General features: G+C 41.4%; 1 protein-coding gene across 15 annotated transcripts in view; it reads left to right on the top strand.

Moving 5' to 3' along the window:
- Window positions 1-12,607, top strand: part of LOC138102701 (vasculin-like) — a 147,369-nt gene that overhangs the window by 23,932 nt on the left and 110,830 nt on the right. The window contains exons 1-2 of one of the 15 annotated variants that reach the window (XM_069000454.1): window positions 1,815-1,859; window positions 6,660-6,771. The exons of 12 other annotated variants lie outside the window; for them this stretch is intronic. The gene's annotated coding sequence lies outside the window, so the exon portion shown is untranslated. Of the gene's footprint in view, window positions 1-1,779; window positions 1,860-6,659; window positions 6,772-12,607 lie in introns of those variants that run through there. 2 more of the 15 variants (XM_069000445.1, XM_069000453.1) reach the window with 2 other exon arrangements.

Below are 12,607 nucleotides of genomic sequence, written 5' to 3'. Positions count from 1 at the left end.
GTTGTACCTTCTCTCAGAGGATATATTTCTAAATTTGGCCAAACCGGTACAGGTACTGACGTACATGAATGGGACATTCTTCTTTTTCAATGGTGACCCTTATGGGGTCAATATCTAGTCCACCCCTATTCCCTTCCCCAGCCCAAACCTCTCTGTTAATTTTTTTTCTCATCTTGGCTGAGTTTTAACACTTTGGCCATCATTTCCCCTTCTTCTGGTATGACTCCAATCCCCAGCTGGATCTGTAAATCCCTTCCCAATAAATTGCTGCCAGCCCCAGGAACTAACAAAACATCCCCTGTCCCTATTTTTGTTTCCCCTTCAATGACCACATTTTTAATGACAGGGACCTTAAATCCTTCCCCCTTTGCTCCTGTTACTTTCATCATATCATTACTTACATCACACCCTTTTGGAATATTCATCACACAAGTCCTTTCTGCCCCAGTGTCAACTATAAATTCTAATACTTCCTCTTGGGGGCCTACTTTTAACGTTATCAAAGGCTCCAGATGGTATTTATACCCCAAAAAATAGAGCCCATGACTTCCCTATTTTTCTTCTGTGTGTGTCTCTTGAAATATTTTCAGATCCCTCCTCAGGTGGGGGCATTCCCTTTTATAATGCCCCTCTTCCTTGCAATAGAAACAGGCATCCCTGGGTTGTTCTTGGAATCTTGACCGTGCTGAGGTTTTATTTTTCTCTTTTCTACCATTTCTGAATCTCGAATGTTTAGGAGTGGTACCTGAGGGCTTTTGATTTAGATTTTTTTGGAAGGTACTCTCTCGCATAGTGGCTATCATGATCTTTACTTCCACTTTGGCTTTTTCTTCATCCCTCCGGACATATATATCTTCTGAGCTTCCCTTACTAGGTCTTGTAATGGTTTCTCGTACCAGTCTTCTATTTTTTCCTAATATCTGACCAGGCATGAGTGCCAAAGTTAACTCTTAGCAGGGCTTGCCCTTCTAGGGACTCCGGGTCTATCCCAGAATATTGTTTCATATTCTTTCGGAGCCTCTCCAGCCACTCAGTTGGGGTTTCTTCCTTCCCTTGCTGCCCCTCAAAGGCCTTTCTGACATTTTGTCCTCGGGGTGCCCCCTCTTTTATTCCCTTGATTATCAAATTACGATAATCATTCATATGTCCCCTCCCAGCTTCATCATTTTGGTTCCAGTTAGGAGGTGTAATGGGCATTTTCTGATCCCCGGGTGGACCTTGTTGATTTTCTCTTTCCCAAATTTTTATTCCAGCAATTCTAATCATTTCTCTTTCCTCTTGGGAGAATATTATTTTCATTATTGATTGCATTTCTTCCCAAGTGAAAATGTTGGGACCTAAGAACTGGTCCAACTGTTCAGCTGTACCTATGGGGTCTTCTAATAATCCTTTAAGTTCTTTTTTGAAATTCCTAACCTCTGTAGAGGTTAGAGGGGCATTCACAAAGCCGGTTCCCGCTCCTCCCATAGGCACTTCTCTTAATGGTAATAAATGAATTTCTCGGCTTCCCTCTGTTTGTTTAGCAATGGAGGGATTGTTGGGCTGCCTCTGAGCCTTAATGGCACCTCTTGTATTCTGGTATGGTGCTCCTTCGTTAAGAAGAGGGTTTATTTGGGAAGAAAGCACCGAACTCCCCTGGGGAGGAGGGGCAGATTCAGAGTCTGGCGCTGAAGCCGAATATTCTGTGGTGCAGAGGGTGGGGGTGGGGTCTGGCAGTGAAGCCAAATATTCTGGAGCGCAGGAGGCGGGGTCCGGCGCTGAAGCCGGGTTTCTGAAGGCAGGAGAGGTGGGGGCTGAAGCCGGGACGTGTGACGTTTCCCTTGATTCAATTGAGGGTGCGGGGATTCCCGAGATATATGGTAAGGGTGGGATCCCCGGCATGGGCGGGGGCAGGGCTCCCCCCCAGCTCCATTGGGGCGGGAGGGCTGCCGGGGGAAAGGCCCCCGGTGTGGGCGGAGGGATGGCTGGCGGAGGAAACCCCGGAGCCGGGGGGTAGGGCAGCCTCTGGAACTGGCAGCGGAGGCAATACCTCTAAAGGGTCCCACCCTTTTTTCTCTTCTGTTTGCTTCTCCTCTGGGGTTTCTGATATTTTAAAGACTTTGGTTCCCAGAGGTTTTGTAATTCCTGTCCAGCAAGAAGCATATTCTTTCTCCTCAGGGTGAGATGGCTCTTTTGAATTTACAAATACATTTAGAGCCTGGCAAATCCATGCCTCATCAGACCCATATTTTGGCCAGAACACATGATCAGGTCTGATTTCCTTTTTTACCCACTCTTTCATGCAGAACTGAATAATTTTTACTTTATTTTTTCCTTTTGTAGAAGGATCAGTTTCCCAGTTCGCGGGTTTGACCCCGAGGGGACTGTCTTGGGGTATATCCTCTGGTACCCTTTTATCCTTTGAACTTAATTTACTAGGTTGTTGTCCCATTTTTCCAGGAGTTCTCTATTCCAACTTACTCTTTTCAAAATATCAATTTATCCCCCCCTTTGAAATACTAACTCATTCCTTTAAAACACCAACTTCACTGCTGTAAAATACTACCCACCCTTTCACAGTACAAAAAACAAAAAAAAAATTTTATAGCCCACCTTCCCCAAAAACAAAGGTAACTTCTAATTACACAGTCTTTCATTCACACATTCACTCTTTTTTTTTTTTTTTTTAATATTTGTTCACTCACTCATTCTTACTCACAACAGAATAATAAGGTACCTTTTTCAAGTCACTTGTTAGTATCCACCCATGGGTATTATATAATCCTTAGGATTCTGGGTGTTCTTGGATTTCCCTCTACCCAGCACTGCTAGCATCCAACCCCAAATTCTCTTGGGGTACCTTTAGACCCTGGGTGCTCTTGGAGTTTTCCTCAACACAGCATATGGAGGGGTAGCTCCCACTTTGCAACCCCTTCCCTGGGACCCCGTCCCAGTCACCCCGGGAGATTCTTTCACTCTTTTTATCTGTCGCTTCGTCTCCTCGCTGGCCGCTGTTCTCGCGAACAAGACGGAACCGCAGCACTCAGAGACTGCCACACTCGCTTCGCAGATCTGAGGGTAACCAGTCTGCGTCTCATTCACATACACTCATCTCCCATAACCACCCCCTTTTTCTTTGGACAATACTTACCAGTCCTGTTTCTTTTCCAGTGTCAGTGGGATTTTTGTCAAGAGCACTCTCTTTCATTTGCTTTATTTTTGTGTCTTTCTTGTCCTCCGGGTGTTGCCCTGCTGCCACCAAACCGTGCCAGAGGATGCTAAGCAAGGACTCTGCCAACATGGGCGAGGGGGCACCTTACCCTCACTTTTTGAATCCCCCCGCGCTTTTCAGAGGCAAGGTGTAGAACCCGGGCGAGGCCCCCAATTGTGAAAAACGAGATTCACTCTCCTGTGAGAATTTAAAGGGTTTAATATAAAGACAATAAGAGACACATAAAATAAAGCAAAGGGGTAACGGCCGGGTGCCTTGGCGCTCTGCCAAGAGCACACCTGATGCTAGAGGTGAGTCCTTTTTATACCATTTTTACTGTCTGTTCTTTATTCATATTCAAACTTTTCCCGGAGCTGTTCTGCATGGCCACTCCTTGGTTCCGCCTTTTTAGAGCATGCGTAGTCTTCTGCCTTGCGGTTTTATTTCTTTTGATTCTTGGGGTTGGGCTTGCTAGGTAAGAGTCGATGGTAGGGTGGATCTCTTAATTCTCCAGACAGTCAGGGCTGATTGTAGCTTTGGGCCTCTTTGCCCCCCCGGGCAGAGCGGTGATAACTAATGGCTCTCAGACTCTCCTGGCCGCTCATTCTCTGGGCGTAATAGCCTTTGGGCCCTTTTGTTCTCTGGACAGAGTGTTGATTAGCAGCTTCTTGGGCCTCATTCTCTGTTTGCTTGGAGGTTATCTTACTTGCTCACACTTGCTAACATTCTTGCTAAAAAGAGAGAAAACTACATCCACACAGCAAAGAGCATTTCTAACATTATATAATATCTACCTTTATACTTGCGAGAAGCCAATATTACAATATATGTTTATAACATGGGGAAGGCTTGAATCTGCTTCTACAATAGTTTTTGCGTGAAAAAAATTGACAACCAGTATCAGTGAGATCTGGACAAAGTTTTATTAATAACCCTTTTCCAATCCTTAGATACTTTGTGATCACCAAGTCTCACCTCAGCCCTCGATTTATGTACAAAGCTGAAAGGTAGGGATGTAAGTAAGTTAAGAATAAACTCTTTTCATGGCAGTTGGATAAATAGTAGTGTTAGGAAGCTTGACTAGTGTTCTAAAAACAGTAAGGATAAAATTTATTAAGAAATCACATTTAGTGCTTTTGTTGTCCCATACCTAATAGCCAATTCATCAAAAAACTTGGTAATACTTTTTGGATCCTTTGTTATATTCTTATTCAGTATAAACCTAATCTCTCTTTCACCGAAACTGCGGGAAAAACAAAACCCTCCAACATTTTTAATGTTAGAGAGTCAATACATTATTCTGGCCAGGATGTTGTTCTGGCCAGGATGTACCACAGAAATCATCCCATCCACACATAGCCCGGGTGTGCAGAGAGAATCATTTGATGACACATGGTTTTTATTAGATTTTTCAGATCTTTTATACAGTCAAAACTGATAGAAAGGAATTGGGTCAGTGTTCATTGGTCCCAAGTTGTGTAGTTCTTAGTATTTGGTCTCCTACTGGATCTGGATTTCCTTGCTTCTGGTGTTAATTAGATCTTCATTCCTTGATTTTCTTATCAGTCTTTTCCGGAGGCGATGTCTCCAACTCTGCCAGAAGCAGAGTCAGCGATTGATGTTCCATCGATGGCCTTTATCTCTTTTGGGCTACTCCCAGTCTGTGGAAATGCTGAGCCCATCAGGCCTCACCTAGAGAAACAATGCCCTGGAAAGAAGCTTCAGTTCCCCCAGGGCAAAGGTGAACAAACTTTGCTAAAGTTATAAAAAAAATTTTTTTAAACTGGTATGTTTTCCAACATCTCCATTTGTTTTTTTAGGCTGTAAGTGCCTTGGTCTGAAGATTTTGTTGTTGTGCTGATCTTCTAGCATCAATACCTGTCTTGATCCTTTCTAAAAATTTCATGGTTCTCTTGCTTGGAGATGAGAACTGTATCTGAGGGAAGGAGAAAAAAAAATTTCTTGCTGTAGTCTGTTTGTGAAAAACGAGATTCACTCTCTTGTTAGGATTTAAAGGTTTAATAAAGGACAATAAGGGACAAAGATAATAAAGCAAAATTCACAGCACTGGGTGCTTTGGCATTCAGCCAAGAGCACACCTGCTATTGCGGAGACACTATTTACATACCTGTCCTATTGAAACAGCCTAGTGCATATTCATAATCAATTATGCATATTCAAACTTTCCTCCAAACTAGTTTACATGTTCCAGGAACTGTTTAGCATGGCTCCTCCTTGGATCCACCTCTTTAGAGCATGCGCATTTCTTGGCTGTGGTTTTAGTCAGTTTTTATTATCACCCCCAGAGTGGGCTTTGGTCCATGGTTTCTGCAGATGGTAGTTGCCGATAGTTGGCATGTCAGTAGCAGGGGTCTTCAACACATGTTGGTTGGATGTTATCCAACCAAGCAGACACTTCAATTACCACAAGCATAACTATATCAGCTATTTCACTATTATGTCTAAGTTTAGTTAATGACAGAAATAAAGGCATTAGTTATTGTTACAAAACTATATCTTTATAACAAAGCTACATTATACATATAGCATATATTTGTAACAAAGCTACTTTTACATATAGCATCTATTTTTAGAAAGCCATTATAATATGTATCTATTACAGTAACAAAGCTACTTTAACATCATTAATTTTAACATTTGCAGAAAGCCAAAATTATAACATTTAGCTATCACAATCCCCCCTCTTATTTTTACAAATCATTTGGCTTGAGCAATAATTCTTGTTTTCTAACTTCCATCATTCACTCATTTTTTTCACAAATCAATTTTGCTTCTTCAAAGGGATCTTCCATATTATTTTGTTTCTTTAACAACATTATCTTTTGTGCCGTTCCAGATGTAGCCAATTTGGGGTCCATAGGCATTGTAACCACTTGCATACCTTGGACTATGCTGGTGATTAACCAAATAAAATGGGATCAAGCAAGGAAGAAATATCAAACCAGCTGTAGCACAGAAAAGGAAGAAGCCTAGCTTCTTCCACCATTCTATTCCCAATATGTTATCCCACCAGCTACTTTTTAACATTGATTCCCATTTTTGGACTGGTACATGGGCTATTTTTCTGATATCCTTGGCTATATCCAGGATGGCATCCCTGTTGTCATCTATTTTCAAACAACAATCTGATGTATTAAATTTTCCAGACACCCCCTTCTTCAGCTAGTAAATAGTCTAAAGCCAACCTGTTCTGATACACTGCAGCTCTGGTTTGGCTTTGTTGACTTGATATCAATTCCAATGCCTGGGCAGTTTTGTTCATTATTATCTCTACAACTGCTTGGAGTCTTATAATACGATTCAGCATGTAAATTGGGGTTTGATATCCCCAACTCCAATCTTGTGCCCAAGTGGCTGACCCATATGTTTCCAGTATGCATTCAGGGGGCCATTCTTCATCTCCCCATTTTTGAAATCCCCCAATCAATTCCCTTTTTTTTCTTTTTAGGTCCTCGTAAACTGGTACTCCTAATTGAGCTCCATCTGGTCCTGGTAAAAGGAAAAATCCTGGCTGTATCCCCAGAGTACAACTCCCTTTCCACCAGGAGGGGAGTTTTGGGGTATGCTCTTTTCCCACATATCCAAAATAAGCCATCTGGTGCTTTCCAATAATCATTTCTCTGTTGATTTATATTCTCCCCAAATTTGGATATTTCTGGGATCCCAAAATAAGGATTCTTGTCTGTATCATTACATTGAAAAAGTCTGGTTTCATTATTATACTTGCAATTTTTCCCTTTTGTTTTTCTCTGGGCCCAATACAGGGTTGGTTCCTCTGGGATCCACCATGTAAAAGTTCCATTACTAGCTTTATATCTCTTACAGGGAGTATTTCCTACTTCGCTAAGAAAATTCTTTCCAGTGCACCAGAGACATTCTTCTCCTAGCCCCGTTGAACTTAAAATCTATTGGGTTCCAACAAAAATCCACCCTTCTGGTTGGTTTTCCCCTCTTATATTTGATTGGTTCCACTTAAGGAGTTCAACTGGGCCTAAGCTACTGCCTTTCCATGGCCATTCCTCTGTCATTAAGGCCCCTCCACAGACCCAACAGTTGGTTATGTTTAGTTCCTTACTTATTCTTTCTCCCAATTCCACAAACAGATTTTCCCCAAATCTTGAGATATCTATTTCCTTTTCTAATTGCTGTTTAAGTTTCGTATACAAATCTTGACGTGGGGTTGACACAGAGTTAGATTGCTGTGCTGGCTTTGCCTTTTTGTTTACTACTTGTTCTTTTACCAAATCTTGGACTCTACCATTAAGGGCAAATGTGAAACAAACCCATCTTTCCCCTTTTGGACATTCATTTCCCCACCTATTACCACTTGTTCCTAAGTTTTCTGCAATCCAGAACTTTTTCCCATTTTGTGTACAGGTACCTAGTTTGGATGGGTTATAACAGTGACTGTTGATGTGGGTGTGTGTAATAAAAAAGGAACCTCCGTTTCTTTCCATGTAAAGCTTTCGGTAGCACTTGCGACATGATTTTGCTGGTATCCTGAAAGGGAAGAGACAAAAAATGAGGAGGAATAGTAGAGGTCCGGTATGTCTTATACCCCCACCTCCCATGCCTATGGGGTTGCTACCCACAGCAGGTGTATATGATCATCTCAGTGGTGAGTTATAGTGGCCAATCCGGTCTTGCCCTCTATTTCCTTGTTACCTCTTTTTGCTATTTTCCAGGCAAATCACTTTTGGCGCTGTTATTTTCCCACCGTTCCTCAGGTACCTTCCACTCAACAGGCACTAGTAATTCCCATCCACAGAGCAAAGTTATTATCTTGGTTATTCCTAGTTCTATTTGGATAGGGAATAAATTTGCCATTTGACACTCCATACAATGAGGGTGCCGGTTTTGTGAACTGCAGTACCAATTTTTACAACTTATGCACTTACATTTAACTCAGCTAGTATGTCCAGTATTGGGATGAATCAGACAGGGCATATGGTATGGCACTGATGGAGGTTGTGATATCTCGAGATTTAGGATATAGTCTATCCTCTTCTTTATAGAAATCACAGGCTAAGGTTAAAACATGAGGACTTTTTGACAGAAACAGTCCTGATCCTCCAGTTTGGAGTGGAGGTATTCCTTCCCAAGGGGGTGTTGGAGGTTCCTCAAAACTTGTCCAGACAGCACTTGATATAAGCTTGGCCTTATTTCCCAATTAGATGTGCTTCTTGGTACAGTCCTTGGATCATTTGGGTCTTTCTAGTTCACTACCACCCAGTCCTCGCTTTAAGAGTCAACTTGATATCACCCAGATTAGATGTTATAGTCCACTCCTTCAGTTCTTCCACAGGTCCTTTAATTCGGCTGGCGTGGATCCACCCTCTTTCCCTGGTTCGGATCGCTGCCTCAGTTGTCAGTAGTACCTGAAAAGGACCTTCCCATTGTGGAGTTAAAGATTGCTCTTTCCATGTTTTCACTAGTACCCGCTCCCCTGGATGGATATTATGGATTTTAAATTCTAAAGGTGTGGTTTGAGGGATTATCCCTTTCAACCGCAAATTTTCAAGAGTTCTTGCAATTGTGGTGACATATTTTCTATCACTCATTTCCCCTACTTCATAAGTAGCAGTTTCATGTTGGGTGGTCAGAAAGGATAATCCGAACATCATCTCATAGGGTGACACTCCTAGGTCTGACCTGGGTTGTGTTCCGACCCTCAACAGGGCCAAAGGTAAACATTTTACCCATGACATTTGTGTTTCAATCATTAGTTTTGTTAAAGTTCTCTTTAAAGTCTGGTTCATCCTCTCTACCCAGCCTGAACTTTGTGGATGCCATGGGGTATGTAATTCCCATTTTATTCCCGAGGCTTGAGTTATTTACTGTAAAACTCTTGACGTAAAATGTGTCCCTCTATCTGAGTCTATTCTATTAACCATTCCATACCTGGGAATAATTTGTTCCAGAAGGGTTTTATATACCACATTAGCTGTAGCTCTGACAGTGGGAACGGCTTCTATCCAATGAGTTAAATGGTCTATTATTACTAATAAAAACTTCCACCTCTGCACTTGGGGAAGTTCAGTAAAGTCCACTTGGATACTTTGAAACTGTCGCAGAGTGTGCCCCTTTGGCCAAATTTAGAAATATATCCTCTGAGAGAAGGCAGGTTACAATCCACCCCTCCCCCACCAGGTTCGGGAAAAAAGAAGCTTTTTCCTCGAAGGAAAGTGAAAGAGATAAAAACTATTTATTTAACAAACACACAGGGAAAAGGAAAGTAATGCTAAATAATAAAATCTCTCGCTGTGGAGAAAAACCTGGGAAAAATGTTAGAGTTCTCCCTTTGGTCTCCCTCCTCCTCGGAGCTGGGGCTTGGCCTAGGGCCAGGCCCTCTGTGCTCGGTGGAAAGTCCTCTGGATGTGCTCTGATATTGAAACAGTACAGTAGAAAAAGGAAAAAAATCCAAAATCCCAGGAAAAACAAAGTTCAACTCTCTGGAGGAAAAAAACCCCGAAAAATTGGCTGAACCAGCAAGCCCGGTGCTTCCCCGCTCCTCTCCCCAGCAGCAGAGCACAGAAGCCAAAAAAAGAAAAAATGCAGAGAACGAGAGTGTGTTATCTCTGTCTGTGTCCTTGAGGTTTTTTTTTTTTTTTCTCTCTCTTCTCAGGCTCAGTTTAAAGGCATAGAAAGGTATATATACTAATTTCTGGGCTTAGTGCCGCAATAGGGAATATAACATCAAGTCACCCCAAGACACAGAGCTAACTCACGGCCCCCTAGTGTTGTTTTTCTCATTACCTTTTTATTTACCTTTTGGCAAGTTATACATTTCTCAGTTACTTGCTTTGCCAATCCAAAGATCCCAATGCATCCATAATTCCTTAAAAAGTGATCACACAGACCTTGAGTACCCCCAATTACTTTTTTGATGCATGTCTTCGAATATTTTTCTAGTAAGTGGCTTATTAAGTAACTGCCTCCCATCAGGGAGTTTCCATTTTCCAGATTGATCTTGCTCTCCTCCTATCTTACTTAATTATTTTTCTTCTGCTTCACTACATTTTGGAACTTCTAATTCTTCCTTATCTGGAGTCAAAACTAACATAACCCTTTTGGCCCCATTTTCTGCTGCATCTCTAGCCTCTTGATCTGCCAAATTATTTCCTCTTATTTCTGAGGTCATTCTCCTTTGGTGTCCTTTAACATGTACTACAGCTATTTCTTCAGGCAATTTTAATGCCTCTAAAACCTCTAAAATGAGTCCCTAGTATCAGTCCCTTTCCTTTTGAATTAAGTAATCCCTTTTCTTCCCAAATTTTTCCAAAGGTGTGTACTACCCCAAAGGCATACTTTGAATCAGTATATATGGTTCCTTTCTTTTGTGCTAAATATTCCAGTGCTCTTTTTAGAGTGTATAACTCACAAGATTGAACCGACCAATTTGAAGGCAATTTCCCTTTTTCAGTGGTCTGCATATTTTTCCCATCAACCAACGCATATCCTGACATCCTTTTTCCTTCTAAACATCTAGATGAACCATCAACATATATTTTTTCCCCTTCTGGAAGGGCCTGTTCTGCTAGATCTTCCCGAATTTTAGTTTGGTATTGTATAATTTCTAAACAATTATGTGTTAAGTTACTCTTTGGTTCTCCATATAAAAATTGAGCTGGATTCAAACTTTTGTTTACTTCTAGTGTCAAGTCATCACTATCTATCAGAATTGCTTCATATTTTAACATCCTAGAATCTGTTAACCATTTTTCAGCTCTTTGATTTAACACATTTCGGACTGCGTGAGGCGCACACACAATTAGTTTACTTCCAAAAGTAAGTTTACGGCTCTCTTCTACCAGAATAGCTGTAGCTGCTATAGCTTGAATACATACTGGCCAGCCATGGCTCACCGGATCCAGCAATTTAGATAAATAAGCTACTGGCCTTTTCACTCCTCCCCATTCCTGGACTAAAACTCCATGAGCCACTCCATTTTCCACATTCACATACAGATGAAAGGGTTTTTCTAATGAGGGTAAGCTCTAAGCTGGTACCAAGGCCAATTTACACTTCAGTTCTTCTAATTTATTATCATCTTCTCTGGTCTACTTTATATTGTCCCCCTCTGTAAATTTTTCATATAGAAATTTTACTGCCTGCATATACCCCTCAATCCATAGTCTACAATATCCCAATAATCCAAGCAGTCTTCTAACCTCCTTCTTTGAAGAAGGAGGGAGAAGAGATAAAATCCCTGCAACCCTCTCAGGATTAAGTTTTCGGCTACCTTTACTTATTAAGTGACCAAGATATTTTACTTCTGATTCTGCAAATTGTAGTTTCCCTTTTGATACCCTTAATCCTTTTTTCTCCAAGAAAATTAAAAAGTTTTATAGTAACCTCCCTAACTTCGACTGCAGCTTCTCCTGATAATAAAAGGTCATCCCCACATATTGGATAATTTGTATTCCAGGAGGAGTGGGGAAAGTCTGCAATATTTCTTCCAAAGCTTGCCCAAATAGATTTGGAGACTCACTAAATCCTTGTGGTAATTTTGTCCATCTTAATTGCTGCTTTCTCCCAGTACTTGGATCCTCCCATTCAAAAACAAAAATATTTCGACTATCCTTTGCTAATGGGCAAGCCCAAAAAGCATCTTTAAGATCCACTACACTAAACCACTGATGCTGAGGTGGGACTTTACTTAAAAGGGTATAGGGGTTGGGTACCACTGGGTAACGGGTCTGAATTCTCTTGTTAACTTCCCTTAAGTCTTGTACTAATCTATAAATCCCATCAGACTTCTTTACTGGGAGAATAGGGGTGTTATGAGGAGACATACAAGGTTCCAATGTCCCATCCTTTATCAATTCTTCTATTACCAGCTTTAAGCCTTCTCTTCCTTCTAAAGATATGGGGTACTTACGCACACGTATGGGACATTCTTCTCTTTTAATTGTGACCCTTATGGGGTCAATATTCAATCCTCCCCTATTTCCTTCCCCAGCCCAAACTTCTTTGTTAATCTTTCCCTCATCTTCTTGGCCAAGTTTTAACACTTTAGCTGTCATCTTCCCTTCTTCCAGTATGACCCCTATTCCTAATTGTACGTCCGAATTGTAAGTCCCTCCCCAATAAGTTGCAACCTGCCCTAGGAACTAATAGGACATCTCCCATCCCTATTCTGGTTTCCCCTTCAATCACCACATTTTTAATGACAGGAACTTCAAACCCTTCTCCTTTTGCTCCTGTTACCTTCACAGTGTCATTACTCACATCACACCCTCTTGGAATATTTACTACACAAGTTCTCTCTGCCTCAGTATCAACTATAAATTCTAATACCTCCTCTTGGGGGCCTACTTTTAAAGTTACCAAAGGCTCTATATGGTATTTATCCCCCAGAAAATACAGCTCATGACCTCCCTATTCTTCTTCTGG

The sequence above is a fragment of the Aphelocoma coerulescens genome (assembly GCF_041296385.1).
Source record: "Aphelocoma coerulescens isolate FSJ_1873_10779 chromosome W unlocalized genomic scaffold, UR_Acoe_1.0 ChrW_unloc_scaf_1, whole genome shotgun sequence".
Taxonomy (NCBI): domain Eukaryota; kingdom Metazoa; phylum Chordata; class Aves; order Passeriformes; family Corvidae; genus Aphelocoma; species Aphelocoma coerulescens.
The sequence above is the reverse complement of the archived record's forward strand: the minus strand, read 5'-3'. Positions and strand labels throughout refer to the sequence as shown.